Source organism: Lissotriton helveticus, chromosome 10 (assembly GCF_964261635.1).
Source record: "Lissotriton helveticus chromosome 10, aLisHel1.1, whole genome shotgun sequence".
Lineage (NCBI taxonomy): Eukaryota > Metazoa > Chordata > Amphibia > Caudata > Salamandridae > Lissotriton > Lissotriton helveticus.
Window position 1 is genome coordinate 589,888,325 of NC_136071.1, and position 13,237 is coordinate 589,901,561.

The following is a 13,237-nucleotide window of genomic DNA, read 5'->3' on the forward strand; positions in this document are numbered from 1 at the left end:
AGAAATGCTTTTCTTGTCCTCACCGCAAGCAGACACTTAGAGAAAACAAACTGTCTGAAGGACAGAGGCTTTTTAATTTCTTGTTTGATGACGGCCATGGAAAAGACAGCAATCATATTGCAGAAGAGAGCAACATGTGCAGTTGCTTGCTTTGGGTGAAGCATTCACCGACTAGCTGCCACTAACCCCTGGAGCCATGTCAGAGGTGACTCTTGCATGGCTCGTTGGTCTAGGGGTATGATTCTCGCTTAGGGTGCGAGAGGTCCCGGGTTCAAATCCCGGACGAGCCCTTTTTAGAGCTAAACATACAAATCGTACTAAAAATGCACTATGCCTGACTATTTCTAGTAATACTCGGTGCATTGTTGCGCAACATATTCCTAACCTCAGAAGAAAAATGGATCATCGTGCTTTTTCTGCCTACCTGCTTAGTCTCAGTGTGTCCCAGGTGATGCTTTCCCAAGCTGTACTCGCAGACATTTAGGCATCAGATATTTGTCTGTCGATGCCTGCACAAGTAAATTTTGAATACGTCTAATTGCAAGCATGTTGGATGATATCTCTGAGGTTTTCACACTTGTTCTGCACATTCTGAGCCGCTGCTGATACAGCAGAATAGAAGTAGGGTGAAGCCTTGAGAGGAACTTTGCTTTAACAGTAGCAAGCAGCAAGGTCGTTTCTGTAGTGTAGTGGTCATCACGTTCGCCTAACACGCGAAAGGTCCCCGGTTCGAGACCGGGCAGAAACACTGAGCGTTGGCTGCTTTTATGTGCACACTCTAAAACCTTATTATCTGAATGCAAGTTTAAGAAGAGGTGGTCTTTGAACACAGTGAGCCGTGGGAAACTTTCTTTACCTTTGCAAGACGAAACAAAGTTATCTGCATCCGTCATCTGGGGGTCGTTCTTGTGCCTATTTTTATTTTGTTTAAGCTATGTTGTATTGTTGGGGCCTTTACACCTGTGACATTGCTGTGAAGGTTGTAAGTGGAAACATTGGCAGGTGCAGATAGAAGAGTTAGACCTAAGCCCCCCTCATGAGCTGTCAGGATGGCCGAGTGGTCTAAGGCGCCAGACTCAAGAGAGCTTGATCTTCAGTGTAGCTGAGCCTTCTGGTCTCCTCATGGAGGCGTGGGTTCAAATCCCACTTCTGACAGGTCCCTTTTACACCCGTAAATCTTCCTGTTTTTTGCAGTGCGTTCCCGGCAAACACCACAATCTTTGCAGGAACCTGTAGCATGTGAAGAGAAATCCACCAACAATCAGGCTGGGCCCTCAATCACAATTCCATGGATTTCTGGAAATGACACCTCAGGCACACCTTCCATTAAATTTGCACTCCATCACAGTAACTGCCTTGCTGGGTTTCTAACTAAGCAGTTGATCCCATCATTTGTTGTGAGGCTCTCCTGCCACCTTTTGGGCAGAGAAGGCACTGTCCCTGCAAAAACACAGGCAGACATGTTCAACAGGGCTTCCTGGTTATGTGGGAGGAGCAGAATGCCATTGGTTCCCCCCTTGCAAATTCTAATTTACATAAGGAAGACAGAGAGGTAGCTGGGAGTAGGCACTGCACACGGGCATTGCACTCTCTCTTATGATTTGCAGCCAATTCTAGATTGAGGCAGGAGGAAAGGAGGTGACTCGCCCAACAATGGCTATACTGAGAAGTCAGCCACTCTGGGTCTCCCAGGTTAGTGTTTCAGGCCTGTGAGCCACTCATATAAATCTCGCCTGATCGAGCCTGATCGAGCGCTGAGCGAGCGCGTTTGAATCCAAATATCAAACCCCTCTTTCTCAGGCGCAGGAAATGGTGGGCCCTTCATTGCTTCTGGTGTGGAAGTCTATGGGGCAAGGGTCCAGGACTTGCAGAGGAGAACAATTGCCAGAAAGTGCTTGCTGTTCTCATCTGTGCCTTTTTTCTGCTCACTGGCTGATAGGAGATTGGCTGCCCCCTTTCTTGCTAGAGTGAAAAAACAACAACTTGAGAGAAAACATGACGTTGTGAGGCTCACTTAGAGGGAGACTAGCCAAATAGCCCTGCTTTTTTTCTGAAAGACGCTTCAGAAATTGTTCAAAATGTCTCCTGGCCACTCAGGCTCGTTGGTCTAGGGGTATGATTCTCGCTTCGGGTGCGAGAGGTCCCGGGTTCAAATCCCGGACGAGCCCATGCTGTGGACATTTTCAGGATGCTTGTAATATAGGAGCATTTCTTCTTTTCAATGCTATAAGACGCTGTGTATGTCGAGAAAGTTCCTTACCCTGCACGCTATTTTCCACTTGTGGTGGGATAAAGGAGTGCAGGACTTCTTTGCAACTGCTTTTCTGGGCCAGACAAGCATGGTAGGAACATTACATGCATAGTGTTTTTCTAGTGTAATTTCAGGATATGGTTTCAAAATCGCCTCTTGGAATAAAAGTGGTCCTCATTCCTGTCTTCCAAAGAAATAGAGACCGGGTAAGGAGAGCCCAACTTTGAGCTTCAAGGACATTGGCCCTTAGTCTGTGCATTCCAGCCCAATACATGCCAACAAGATTCCTGAGTTAGTGTCTGTTTCTGTAGTGTAGTGGTTATCACGTTCGCCTTACACGCGAAAGGTCCCTGGTTCGAGACCGGGCAGAAACAGCGGTTTGCTGTTTTTAACAGTGTTTGCCTTTACTTGCTGACTTTATAGGAAAGCTGAGATAATAGAGGCTGTCTATCCCTCACCAACCTGACGTAGTGTGCTCCAGGGATCTCAGTGACAGCTCGAAAAGAGAAGTGACGATAGCTTGCGCCATTCGCTTGCTCGCCCTTTGCTCTGAAGGGTGGGCCTACTTCATGAAAGCAAGGAATGAGAGCAGAAATGCTTTTCTTGTCCTCACCGCAAGCAGACACTTAGAGAAAACAAACTGTCTGAAGGACAGAGGCTTTTTAATTTCTTGTTTGATGACGGCCATGGAAAAGACAGCAATCATATTGCAGAAGAGAGCAACATGTGCAGTTGCTTGCTTTGGGTGAAGCATTCACCGACTAGCTGCCACTAACCCCTGGAGCCATGTCAGAGGTGACTCTTGCGTGGCTCGTTGGTCTAGGGGTATGATTCTCGCTTAGGGTGCGAGAGGTCCCGGGTTCAAATCCCGGACGAGCCCTTTTTAGAGCTAAACATACAAATCGTACTAAAAATGCACTATGCCTGACTATTTCTAGTAATACTCGGTGCATTGTTGCGCAACATATTCCTAACCTCAGAAGAAAAATGGATCATCGTGCTTTTTCTGCCTACCTGCTTAGTCTCAGTGTGTCCCAGGTGATGCTTTCCCAAGCTGTACTCGCAGACATTTAGGCATCAGATATTTGTCTGTCGATGCCTGCACAAGTAAATTTTGAATACGTCTAATTGCAAGCATGTTGGATGATATCTCTGAGGTTTTCACACTTGTTCTGCACATTCTGAGCCGCTGCTGATACAGCAGAATAGAAGTAGGGTGAAGCCTTGAGAGGAACTTTGCTTTAACAGTAGCAAGCAGCAAGGTCGTTTCTGTAGTGTAGTGGTCATCACGTTCCCCTAACACGCGAAAGGTCCCCGGTTCGAGACCGGGCAGAAACACTGAGCGTTGGCTGCTTTTATGTGCACACTCTAAAACCTTATTATCTGAATGCAAGTTTAAGAAGAGGTGGTCTTTGAACACAGTGAGCCGTGGGAAACTTTCTTTACCTTTGCAAGACGAAACAAAGTTATCTGCATCCGTCATCTGGGGGTCGTTCTTGTGCCTATTTTTATTTTGTTTAAGCTATGTTGTATTGTTGGGGCCTTTACACCTGTGACATTGCTGTGAAGGTTGTAAGTGGAAACATTGGCAGGTGCAGATAGAAGAGTTAGACCTAAGCCCCCCTCATGAGCCGTCAGGATGGCCGAGTGGTCTAAGGCGCCAGACTCAAGAGAGCTTGATCTTCAGTGTAGCTGAGCCTTCTGGTCTCCTCATGGAGGCGTGGGTTCAAATCCCACTTCTGACAGGTCCCTTTTACACCCGTAAATCTTCCTGTTTTTTGCAGTGCGTTCCCGGCAAACACCACAATCTTTGCAGGAACCTGTAGCATGTGAAGAGAAATCCACCAACAATCAGGCTGGGCCCTCAATCACAATTCCATGGATTTCTGGAAATGACACCTCAGGCACACCTTCCATTAAATTTGCACTCCATCACAGTAACTGCCTTGCTGGGTTTCTAACTAAGCAGTTGATCCCATCATTTGTTGTGAGGCTCTCCTGCCACCTTTTGGGCAGAGAAGGCACTGTCCCTGCAAAAACACAGGCAGACATGTTCAACAGGGCTTCCTGGTTATGTGGGAGGAGCAGAATGCCATTGGTTCCCCCCTTGCAAATTCTAATTTACATAAGGAAGACAGAGAGGTAGCTGGGAGTAGGCACTGCACACGGGCATTGCACTCTCTCTTATGATTTGCAGCCAATTCTAGATTGAGGCAGGAGGAAAGGAGGTGACTCGCCCAACAATGGCTATACTGAGAAGTCAGCCACTCTGGGTCTCCCAGGTGAGTGTTTCAGGCCTGTGAGCCACTCATATAAATCTCGCCTGATCGAGCCTGAGCGAGCGCTGAGCGAGCGCGTTTGAATCCAAATATCAAACCCCTCTTTCTCAGGCGCAGGAAATGGTGGGCCCTTCATTGCTTCTGGTGTGGAAGTCTATGGGGCAAGGGTCCAGGACTTGCAGAGGAGAACAATTGCCAGAAAGTGCTTGCTGTTCTCATCTGTGCCTTTTTTCTGCTCACTGGCTGATAGGAGATTGGCTGCCCCCTTTCTTGCTAGAGTGAAAAAACAACAACTTGAGAGAAAACATGACGTTGTGAGGCTCACTTAGAGGGAGACTAGCCAAATAGCCCTGCTTTTTTTCTGAAAGACGCTTCAGAAATTGTTCAAAATGTCTCCTGGCCACTCAGGCTCGTTGGTCTAGGGGTATGATTCTCGCTTCGGGTGCGAGAGGTCCCGGGTTCAAATCCCGGACGAGCCCATGCTGTGGACATTTTCAGGATGCTTGTAATATAGGAGCATTTCTTCTTTTCAATGCTATAAGACGCTGTGTATGTCGAGAAAGTTCCTTACCCTGCACGCTATTTTCCACTTGTGGCGGGATAAAGGAGTGCAGGACTTCTTTGCAACTGCTTTTCTGGGCCAGACCAGCATGGTAGGAACATTACATGCATAGTGTTTTTCTAGTGTAATTTCAGGATATGGTTTCAAAATCGCCTCTTGGAATAAAAGTGGTCCTCATTCCTGTCTTCCAAAGAAATAGAGACCGGGTAAGGAGAGCCCAACTTTGAGCTTCAAGGACATTGGCCCTTAGTCTGTGCATTCCAGCCCAATACATGCCAACAAGATTCCTGAGTTAGTGTCTCTTTCTGTAGTGTAGTGGTTTTCACGTTCGCCTTACACGCGAAAGGTCCTTGGTTCGAGACCGGGCAGAAACAGCGGTTTGCTGTTTTTAACAGTGTTTGCCTTTACTGGCTGACTTTATAGGAAAGCTGAGATAATAGAGGCTGTCTATCCCTCACCAACCTGACGTAGTGTGCTCAAGGGATCTCAGTGACAGCTCGAAAAGAGAAGTGACGATAGCTTGCGCCATTCGCTTGCTCGCCCTTTGCTCTGAAGGGTGGGCCTACTTCATGAAAGCAAGGAATGAGAGCAGAAATGCTTTTCTTGTCCTCACCGCAAGCAGACACTTAGAGAAAACAAACTGTCTGAAGGACAGAGGCTTTTTAATTTCTTGTTTGATGACGGCCATGGAAAAGACAGCAATCATATTGCAGAAGAGAGCAACATGTGCAGTTGCTTGCTTTGGGTGAAGCATTCACCGACTAGCTGCCACTAACCCCTGGAGCCATGTCAGAGGTGACTCTTGCGTGGCTCGTTGGTCTAGGGGTATGATTCTCGCTTAGGGTGCGAGAGGTCCCGGGTTCAAATCCCGGACGAGCCCTTTTTAGAGCTAAACATACAAATCGTACTAAAAATGCACTATGCCTGACTATTTCTAGTAATACTCGGTGCATTGTTGCGCAACATATTCCTAACCTCAGAAGAAAAATGGATCATCGTGCTTTTTCTGCCTACCTGCTTAGTCTCAGTGTGTCCCAGGTGATGCTTTCCCAAGCTGTACTCGCAGACATTTAGGCATCAGATATTTGTCTGTCGATGCCTGCACAAGTAAATTTTGAATACGTCTAATTGCAAGCATGTTGGATGATATCTCTGAGGTTTTCACACTTGTTCTGCACATTCTGAGCCGCTGCTGATACAGCAGAATAGAAGTAGGGTGAAGCCTTGAGAGGAACTTTGCTTTAACAGTAGCAAGCAGCAAGGTCGTTTCTGTAGTGTAGTGGTCATCACGTTCGCCTAACACGCGAAAGGTCCCCGGTTTGAGACCGGGCAGAAACACTGAGCGTTGGCTGCTTTTATGTGCACACTCTAAAACCTTATTATCTGAATGCAAGTTTAAGAAGAGGTGGTCTTTGAACACAGTGAGCCGTGGGAAACTTTCTTTACCTTTGCAAGACGAAACAAAGTTATCTGCATCCGTCATCTGGGGGTCGTTCTTGTGCCTATTTTTATTTTGTTTAAGCTATGTTGTATTGTTGGGGCCTTTACACCTGTGACATTGCTGTGAAGGTTGTAAGTGGAAACATTGGCAGGTGCAGATAGAAGAGTTAGACCTAAGCCCCCCTCATGAGCCGTCAGGATGGCCGAGTGGTCTAAGGCGCCAGACTCAAGAGAGCTTGATCTTCAGTGTAGCTGAGCCTTCTGGTCTCCTCATGGAGGCGTGGGTTCAAATCCCACTTCTGACAGGTCCCTTTTACACCCGTAAATCTTCCTGTTTTTTGCAGTGCGTTCCCGGCAAACACCACAATCTTTGCAGGAACCTGTAGCATGTGAAGAGAAATCCACCAACAATCAGGCTGGGCCCTCAATCACAATTCCATGGATTTCTGGAAATGACACCTCAGGCACACCTTCCATTAAATTTGCACTCCATCACAGTAACTGCCTTGCTGGGTTTCTAACTAAGCAGTTGATCCCATCATTTGTTGTGAGGCTCTCCTGCCACCTTTTGGGCAGAGAAGGCACTGTCCCTGCAAAAACACAGGCAGACATGTTCAACAGGGCTTCCTGGTTATGTGGGAGGAGCAGAATGCCATTGGTTCCCCCCTTGCAAATTCTAATTTACATAAGGAAGACAGAGAGGTAGCTGGGAGTAGGCACTGCACACGGGCATTGCACTCTCTCTTATGATTTGCAGCCAATTCTAGATTGAGGCAGGAGGAAAGGAGGTGACTCGCCCAACAATGGCTATACTGAGAAGTCAGCCACTCTGGGTCTCCCAGGTTAGTGTTTCAGGCCTGTGAGCCACTCATATAAATCTCGCCTGATCGAGCCTGATCGAGCGCTGAGTGAGCGCGTTTGAATCCAAATATCAAACCCCTCTTTCTCAGGCGCAGGAAATGGTGGGCCCTTCATTGCTTCTGGTGTGGAAGTCTATGGGGCAAGGGTCCAGGACTTGCAGAGGAGAACAATTGCCAGAAAGTGCTTGCTGTTCTCATCTGTGCCTTTTTTCTGCTCACTGGCTGATAGGAGATTGGCTGCCCCCTTTCTTGCTAGAGTGAAAAAACAACAACTTGAGAGAAAACATGACGTTGTGAGGCTCACTTAGAGGGAGACTAGCCAAATAGCCCTGCTTTTTTTCTGAAAGACGCTTCAGAAATTGTTCAAAATGTCTCCTGGCCACTCAGGCTCGTTGGTCTAGGGGTATGATTCTCGCTTCGGGTGCGAGAGGTCCCGGGTTCAAATCCTGGACGAGCCCATGCTGTGGACATTTTCAGGATGCTTGTAATATAGGAGCATTTCTTCTTTTCAATGCTATAAGACGCTGTGTATGTCGAGAAAGTTCCTTACCCTGCACGCTATTTTCCACTTGTGGCGGGATAAAGGAGTGCAGGACTTCTTTGCAACTGCTTTTCTGGGCCAGACAAGCATGGTAGGAACATTACATGCATAGTGTTTTTCTAGTGTAATTTCAGGATATGGTTTCAAAATCGCCTCTTGGAATAAAAGTGGTCCTCATTCCTGTCTTCCAAAGAAATAGAGACCGGGTAAGGAGAGCCCAACTTTGAGCTTCAAGGACATTGGCCCTTAGTCTGTGCATTCCAGCCCAATACATGCCAACAAGATTCCTGAGTTAGTGTCTGTTTCTGTAGTGTAGTGGTTATCACGTTCGCCTTACACGCGAAAGGTCCCTGGTTCGAGACCGGGCAGAAACAGCGGTTTGCTGTTTTTAACAGTGTTTGCCTTTACTTGCTGACTTTATAGGAAAGCTGAGATAATAGAGGCTGTCTATCCCTCACCAACCTGACGTAGTGTGCTCCAGGGATCTCAGTGACAGCTCGAAAAGAGAAGTGACGATAGCTTGCGCCATTCGCTTGCTCGCCCTTTGCTCTGAAGGGTGGGCCTACTTCATGAAAGCAAGGAATGAGAGCAGAAATGCTTTTCTTGTCCTCACCGCAAGCAGACACTTAGAAAAAACAAACTGTCTGAAGGACAGAGGCTTTTTAATTTCTTGTTTGATGACGGCCATGGAAAAGACAGCAATCATATTGCAGAAGAGAGCAACATGTGCAGTTGCTTGCTTTGGGGGAAGCATTCACCGACTAGCTGCCACTAACCCCTGGAGCCATGTCAGAGGTGACTCTTGCGTGGCTCGTTGGTCTAGGGGTATGATTCTCGCTTAGGGTGCGAGAGGTCCCGGGTTCAAATCCCGGACGAGCCCTTTTTAGAGCTAAACATACAAATCGTACTAAAAATGCACTATGCCTGACTATTTCTAGTAATACTCGGTGCATTGTTGCGCAACATATTCCTAACCTCAGAAGAAAAATGGATCACCGTGCTTTTTCTGCCTACCTGCTTAGTCTCAGTGTGTCCCAGGTGATGCTTTCCCAAGCTGTACTCGCAGACATTTAGGCATCAGATATTTGTCTGTCGATGCCTGCACAAGTAAATTTTGAATACGTCTAATTGCAAGCATGTTGGATGATATCTCTGAGGTTTTCACACTTGTTCTGCACATTCTGAGCCGCTGCTGATACAGCAGAATAGAAGTAGGGTGAAGCCTTGAGAGGAACTTTGCTTTAACAGTAGCAAGCAGCAAGGTCGTTTCTGTGGTGTAGTGGTCATCACGTTCGCCTAACACGCGAAAGGTCCTCGGTTCGAGACCGGGCAGAATCACTGAGCGTTGGCTGCTTTTATGTGCACACTCTAAAACCTTATTATCTGAATGCAAGTTTAAGAAGAGGTGGTCTTTGAACACAGTGAGCCGTGGGAAACTTTCTTTACCTTTGCAAGACGAAACAAAGTTATCTGCATCCGTCATCTGGGGGTCGTTCTTGTGCCTATTTTTATTTTGTTTAAGCTATGTTGTATTGTTGGGGCCTTTACACCTGTGACATTGCTGTGAAGGTTGTAAGTGGAAACATTGGCAGGTGCAGATAGAAGAGTTAGACCTAAGCCCCCCTCATGAGCCGTCAGGATGGCCGAGTGGTCTAAGGCGCCAGACTCAAGAGAGCTTGATCTTCAGTGTAGCTGAGCCTTCTGGTCTCCTCATGGAGGCGTGGGTTCAAATCCCACTTCTGACAGGTCCCTTTTACACCCGTAAATCTTCCTGTTTTTTGCAGTGCGTTCCCGGCAAACACCACAATCTTTGCAGGAACCTGTAGCATGTGAAGAGAAATCCACCAACAATCAGGCTGGGCCCTCAATCACAATTCCATGGATTTCTGGAAATGACACCTCAGGCACACCTTCCATTAAATTTGCACTCCATCACAGTAACTGCCTTGCTGGGTTTCTAACTAAGCAGTTGATCCCATCATTTGTTGTGAGGCTCTCCTGCCACCTTTTGGGCAGAGAAGGCACTGTCCCTGCAAAAACACAGGCAGACATGTTCAACAGGGCTTCCTGGTTATGTGGGAGGAGCAGAATGCCATTGGTTCCCCCCTTGCAAATTCTAATTTACATAAGGAAGACAGAGAGGTAGCTGGGAGTAGGCACTGCACACGGGCATTGCACTCTCTCTTATGATTTGCAGCCAATTCTAGATTGAGGCAGGAGGAAAGGAGGTGACTCGCCCAACAATGGCTATACTGAGAAGTCAGCCACTCTGGGTCTCCCAGGTGAGTGTTTCAGGCCTGTGAGCCACTCATATAAATCTCGCCTGATCGAGCCTGATCGAGCGCGTTTGAATCCAAATATCAAACCCCTCTTTCTCAGGCGCAGGAAATGGTGGGCCCTTCATTGCTTCTGGTGTGGAAGTCTATGGGGCAAGGGTCCAGGACTTGCAGAGGAGAACAATTGCCAGAAAGTGCTTGCTGTTCTCATCTGTGCCTTTTTTCTGCTCACTGGCTGATAGGAGATTGGCTGCCCCCTTTCTTGCTAGAGTGAAAAAACAACAACTTGAGAGAAAACATGACGTTGTGAGGCTCACTTAGAGGGAGACTAGCCAAATAGCCCTGCTTTTTTTCTGAAAGACGCTTCAGAAATTGTTCAAAATGTCTCCTGGCCACTCAGGCTCGTTGGTCTAGGGGTATGATTCTCGCTTCGGGTGCGAGAGGTCCCGGGTTCAAATCCCGGACGAGCCCATGCTGTGGACATTTTCAGGATGCTTGTAATATAGGAGCATTTCTTCTTTTCAATGCTATAAGACGCTGTGTATGTCGAGAAAGTTCCTTACCCTGCACGCTATTTTCCACTTGTGGCGGGATAAAGGAGTGCAGGACTTCTTTGCAACTGCTTTTCTGGGCCAGACCAGCATGGTAGGAACATTACATGCATAGTGTTTTTCTAGTGTAATTTCAGGATATGGTTTCAAAATCGCCTCTTGGAATAAAAGTGGTCCTCATTCCTGTCTTCCAAAGAAATAGAGACCGGGTAAGGAGAGCCCAACTTTGAGCTTCAAGGACATTGGCCCTTAGTCTGTGCATTCCAGCCCAATACATGCCAACAAGATTCCTGAGTTAGTGTCTGTTTCTGTAGTGTAGTGGTTTTCACGTTCGCCTTACACGCGAAAGGTCCTTGGTTCGAGACCGGGCAGAAACAGCGGTTTGCTGTTTTTAACAGTGTTTGCCTTTACTGGCTGACTTTATAGGAAAGCTGAGATAATAGAGGCTGTCTATCCCTCACCAACCTGACGTAGTGTGCTCAAGGGATCTCAGTGACAGCTCGAAAAGAGAAGTGACGATAGCTTGCGCCATTCGCTTGCTCGCCCTTTGCTCTGAAGGGTGGGCCTACTTCATGAAAGCAAGGAATGAGAGCAGAAATGCTTTTCTTGTCCTCACCGCAAGCAGACACTTAGATAAAACAAACTGTCTGAAGGACAGAGGCTTTTTAATTTCTTGTTTGATGACGGCCATGGAAAAGACAGCAATCATATTGCAGAAGAGAGCAACATGTGCAGTTGCTTGCTTTGGGTGAAGCATTCACCGACTAGCTACCACTAACCCCTGGAGCCATGTCAGAGGTGACTCTTGCGTGGCTCGTTGGTCTAGGGGTATGATTCTCGCTTAGGGTGCGAGAGGTCCCGGGTTCAAATCCCGGACGAGCCCTTTTTAGAGCTAAACATACAAATCGTACTAAAAATGCACTATGCCTGACTATTTCTAGTAATACTCGGTGCATTGTTGCGCAACATATTCCTAACCTCAGAAGAAAAATGGATCATCGTGCTTTTTCTGCCTACCTGCTTAGTCTCAGTGTGTCCCAGGTGATGCTTTCCCAAGCTGTACTCGCAGACATTTAGGCATCAGATATTTGTCTGTCGATGCCTGCACAAGTAAATTTTGAATACGTCTAATTGCAAGCATGTTGGATGATATCTCTGAGGTTTTCACACTTGTTCTGCACATTCTGAGCCGCTGCTGATACAGCAGAATAGAAGTAGGGTGAAGCCTTGAGAGGAACTTTGCTTTAACAGTAGCAAGCAGCAAGGTCGTTTCTGTAGTGTAGTGGTCATCACGTTCGCCTAACACGCGAAAGGTCCCCGGTTTGAGACCGGGCAGAAACACTGAGCGTTGGCTGCTTTTATGTGCACACTCTAAAACCTTATTATCTGAATGCAAGTTTAAGAAGAGGTGGTCTTTGAACACAGTGAGCCGTGGGAAACTTTCTTTACCTTTGCAAGACGAAACAAAGTTATCTGCATCCGTCATCTGGGGGTCGTTCTTGTGCCTATTTTTATTTTGTTTAAGCTATGTTGTATTGTTGGGGCCTTTACACCTGTGACATTGCTGTGAAGGTTGTAAGTGGAAACATTGGCAGGTGCAGATAGAAGAGTTAGACCTAAGCCCCCCTCATGAGCCGTCAGGATGGCCGAGTGGTCTAAGGCGCCAGACTCAAGAGAGCTTGATCTTCAGTGTAGCTGAGCCTTCTGGTCTCCTCATGGAGGCGTGGGTTCAAATCCCACTTCTGACAGGTCCCTTTTACACCCGTAAATCTTCCTGTTTTTTGCAGTGCGTTCCCGGCAAACACCACAATCTTTGCAGGAACCTGTAGCATGTGAAGAGAAATCCACCAACAATCAGGCTGGGCCCTCAATCACAATTCCATGGATTTCTGGAAATGACACCTCAGGCACACCTTCCATTAAATTTGCACTCCATCACAGTAACTGCCTTGCTGGGTTTCTAACTAAGCAGTTGATCCCATCATTTGTTGTGAGGCTCTCCTGCCACCTTTTGGGCAGAGAAGGCACTGTCCCTGCAAAAACACAGGCAGACATGTTCAACAGGGCTTCCTGGTTATGTGGGAGGAGCAGAATGCCATTGGTTCCCCCCTTGCAAATTCTAATTTACATAAGGAAGACAGAGAGGTAGCTGGGAGTAGGCACTGCACACGGGCATTGCACTCTCTCTTATGATTTGCAGCCAATTCTAGATTGAGGCAGGAGGAAAGGAGGTGACTCGCCCAACAATGGCTATACTGAGAAGTCAGCCACTCTGGGTCTCCCAGGTGAGTGTTTCAGGCCTGTGAGCCACTCATATAAATCTCGCCTGATCGAGCCTGATCGAGCGCTGAGCGAGCGCGTTTGAATCCAAATATCAAACCCCTCTTTCTCAGGCGCAGGAAATGGTGGGCCCTTCATTGCTTCTGGTGTGGAAGTCTATGGGGCAAGGGTCCAGGACTTGCAGAGGAGAACAATTG

The 13,237-nt window shown here is 47.3% G+C and overlaps 23 non-coding genes across 23 annotated transcripts; all 23 read left to right on the forward strand.

The window, feature by feature from the left end:
• The first annotated feature begins 218 nt into the window (after window positions 1-218).
• On the forward strand, window positions 219-290 carry TRNAP-AGG (transfer RNA proline (anticodon AGG)). Its single transcript has one exon. It is a non-coding gene; the product is annotated as a tRNA-Pro (tRNA).
• Window positions 291-675: 385 nt separating this feature from the next.
• On the forward strand, window positions 676-748 carry TRNAV-AAC (transfer RNA valine (anticodon AAC)). The gene has a single exon. It is a non-coding gene; the product is annotated as a tRNA-Val (tRNA).
• Window positions 749-1,043: 295 nt separating this feature from the next.
• On the forward strand, window positions 1,044-1,155 carry TRNAL-CAA (transfer RNA leucine (anticodon CAA)). The gene is made up of 2 exons: window positions 1,044-1,081; window positions 1,110-1,155. It is a non-coding gene; the product is annotated as a tRNA-Leu (tRNA).
• A 941-nt stretch (window positions 1,156-2,096) lies between these two features.
• Window positions 2,097-2,168, forward strand: TRNAP-CGG (transfer RNA proline (anticodon CGG)). The gene has a single exon. It is a non-coding gene; the product is annotated as a tRNA-Pro (tRNA).
• A 384-nt stretch (window positions 2,169-2,552) lies between these two features.
• TRNAV-UAC (transfer RNA valine (anticodon UAC)) lies at window positions 2,553-2,625 on the forward strand. The gene has a single exon. It is a non-coding gene; the product is annotated as a tRNA-Val (tRNA).
• A 434-nt stretch (window positions 2,626-3,059) lies between these two features.
• Window positions 3,060-3,131, forward strand: TRNAP-AGG (transfer RNA proline (anticodon AGG)). The gene has a single exon. It is a non-coding gene; the product is annotated as a tRNA-Pro (tRNA).
• A 385-nt stretch (window positions 3,132-3,516) lies between these two features.
• Window positions 3,517-3,589, forward strand: TRNAV-AAC (transfer RNA valine (anticodon AAC)). The gene has a single exon. It is a non-coding gene; the product is annotated as a tRNA-Val (tRNA).
• A 295-nt stretch (window positions 3,590-3,884) lies between these two features.
• Window positions 3,885-3,996, forward strand: TRNAL-CAA (transfer RNA leucine (anticodon CAA)). The gene is made up of 2 exons: window positions 3,885-3,922; window positions 3,951-3,996. It is a non-coding gene; the product is annotated as a tRNA-Leu (tRNA).
• Window positions 3,997-4,937: 941 nt separating this feature from the next.
• On the forward strand, window positions 4,938-5,009 carry TRNAP-CGG (transfer RNA proline (anticodon CGG)). The gene has a single exon. It is a non-coding gene; the product is annotated as a tRNA-Pro (tRNA).
• A 384-nt stretch (window positions 5,010-5,393) lies between these two features.
• Window positions 5,394-5,466, forward strand: TRNAV-UAC (transfer RNA valine (anticodon UAC)). The gene has a single exon. It is a non-coding gene; the product is annotated as a tRNA-Val (tRNA).
• Window positions 5,467-5,900: 434 nt separating this feature from the next.
• On the forward strand, window positions 5,901-5,972 carry TRNAP-AGG (transfer RNA proline (anticodon AGG)). Its single transcript has one exon. It is a non-coding gene; the product is annotated as a tRNA-Pro (tRNA).
• A 385-nt stretch (window positions 5,973-6,357) lies between these two features.
• Window positions 6,358-6,430, forward strand: TRNAV-AAC (transfer RNA valine (anticodon AAC)). Its single transcript has one exon. It is a non-coding gene; the product is annotated as a tRNA-Val (tRNA).
• Window positions 6,431-6,725: 295 nt separating this feature from the next.
• On the forward strand, window positions 6,726-6,837 carry TRNAL-CAA (transfer RNA leucine (anticodon CAA)). Its single transcript has 2 exons — window positions 6,726-6,763; window positions 6,792-6,837. It is a non-coding gene; the product is annotated as a tRNA-Leu (tRNA).
• A 941-nt stretch (window positions 6,838-7,778) lies between these two features.
• On the forward strand, window positions 7,779-7,850 carry TRNAP-CGG (transfer RNA proline (anticodon CGG)). The gene has a single exon. It is a non-coding gene; the product is annotated as a tRNA-Pro (tRNA).
• A 384-nt stretch (window positions 7,851-8,234) lies between these two features.
• On the forward strand, window positions 8,235-8,307 carry TRNAV-UAC (transfer RNA valine (anticodon UAC)). The gene has a single exon. It is a non-coding gene; the product is annotated as a tRNA-Val (tRNA).
• A 434-nt stretch (window positions 8,308-8,741) lies between these two features.
• On the forward strand, window positions 8,742-8,813 carry TRNAP-AGG (transfer RNA proline (anticodon AGG)). Its single transcript has one exon. It is a non-coding gene; the product is annotated as a tRNA-Pro (tRNA).
• A 385-nt stretch (window positions 8,814-9,198) lies between these two features.
• On the forward strand, window positions 9,199-9,271 carry TRNAV-AAC (transfer RNA valine (anticodon AAC)). The gene has a single exon. It is a non-coding gene; the product is annotated as a tRNA-Val (tRNA).
• A 295-nt stretch (window positions 9,272-9,566) lies between these two features.
• Window positions 9,567-9,678, forward strand: TRNAL-CAA (transfer RNA leucine (anticodon CAA)). The gene is made up of 2 exons: window positions 9,567-9,604; window positions 9,633-9,678. It is a non-coding gene; the product is annotated as a tRNA-Leu (tRNA).
• Window positions 9,679-10,608: 930 nt separating this feature from the next.
• Window positions 10,609-10,680, forward strand: TRNAP-CGG (transfer RNA proline (anticodon CGG)). The gene has a single exon. It is a non-coding gene; the product is annotated as a tRNA-Pro (tRNA).
• Window positions 10,681-11,064: 384 nt separating this feature from the next.
• On the forward strand, window positions 11,065-11,137 carry TRNAV-UAC (transfer RNA valine (anticodon UAC)). The gene has a single exon. It is a non-coding gene; the product is annotated as a tRNA-Val (tRNA).
• Window positions 11,138-11,571: 434 nt separating this feature from the next.
• Window positions 11,572-11,643, forward strand: TRNAP-AGG (transfer RNA proline (anticodon AGG)). The gene has a single exon. It is a non-coding gene; the product is annotated as a tRNA-Pro (tRNA).
• Window positions 11,644-12,028: 385 nt separating this feature from the next.
• Window positions 12,029-12,101, forward strand: TRNAV-AAC (transfer RNA valine (anticodon AAC)). The gene has a single exon. It is a non-coding gene; the product is annotated as a tRNA-Val (tRNA).
• A 295-nt stretch (window positions 12,102-12,396) lies between these two features.
• TRNAL-CAA (transfer RNA leucine (anticodon CAA)) lies at window positions 12,397-12,508 on the forward strand. The gene is made up of 2 exons: window positions 12,397-12,434; window positions 12,463-12,508. It is a non-coding gene; the product is annotated as a tRNA-Leu (tRNA).
• Window positions 12,509-13,237: the final 729 nt, after the last annotated feature.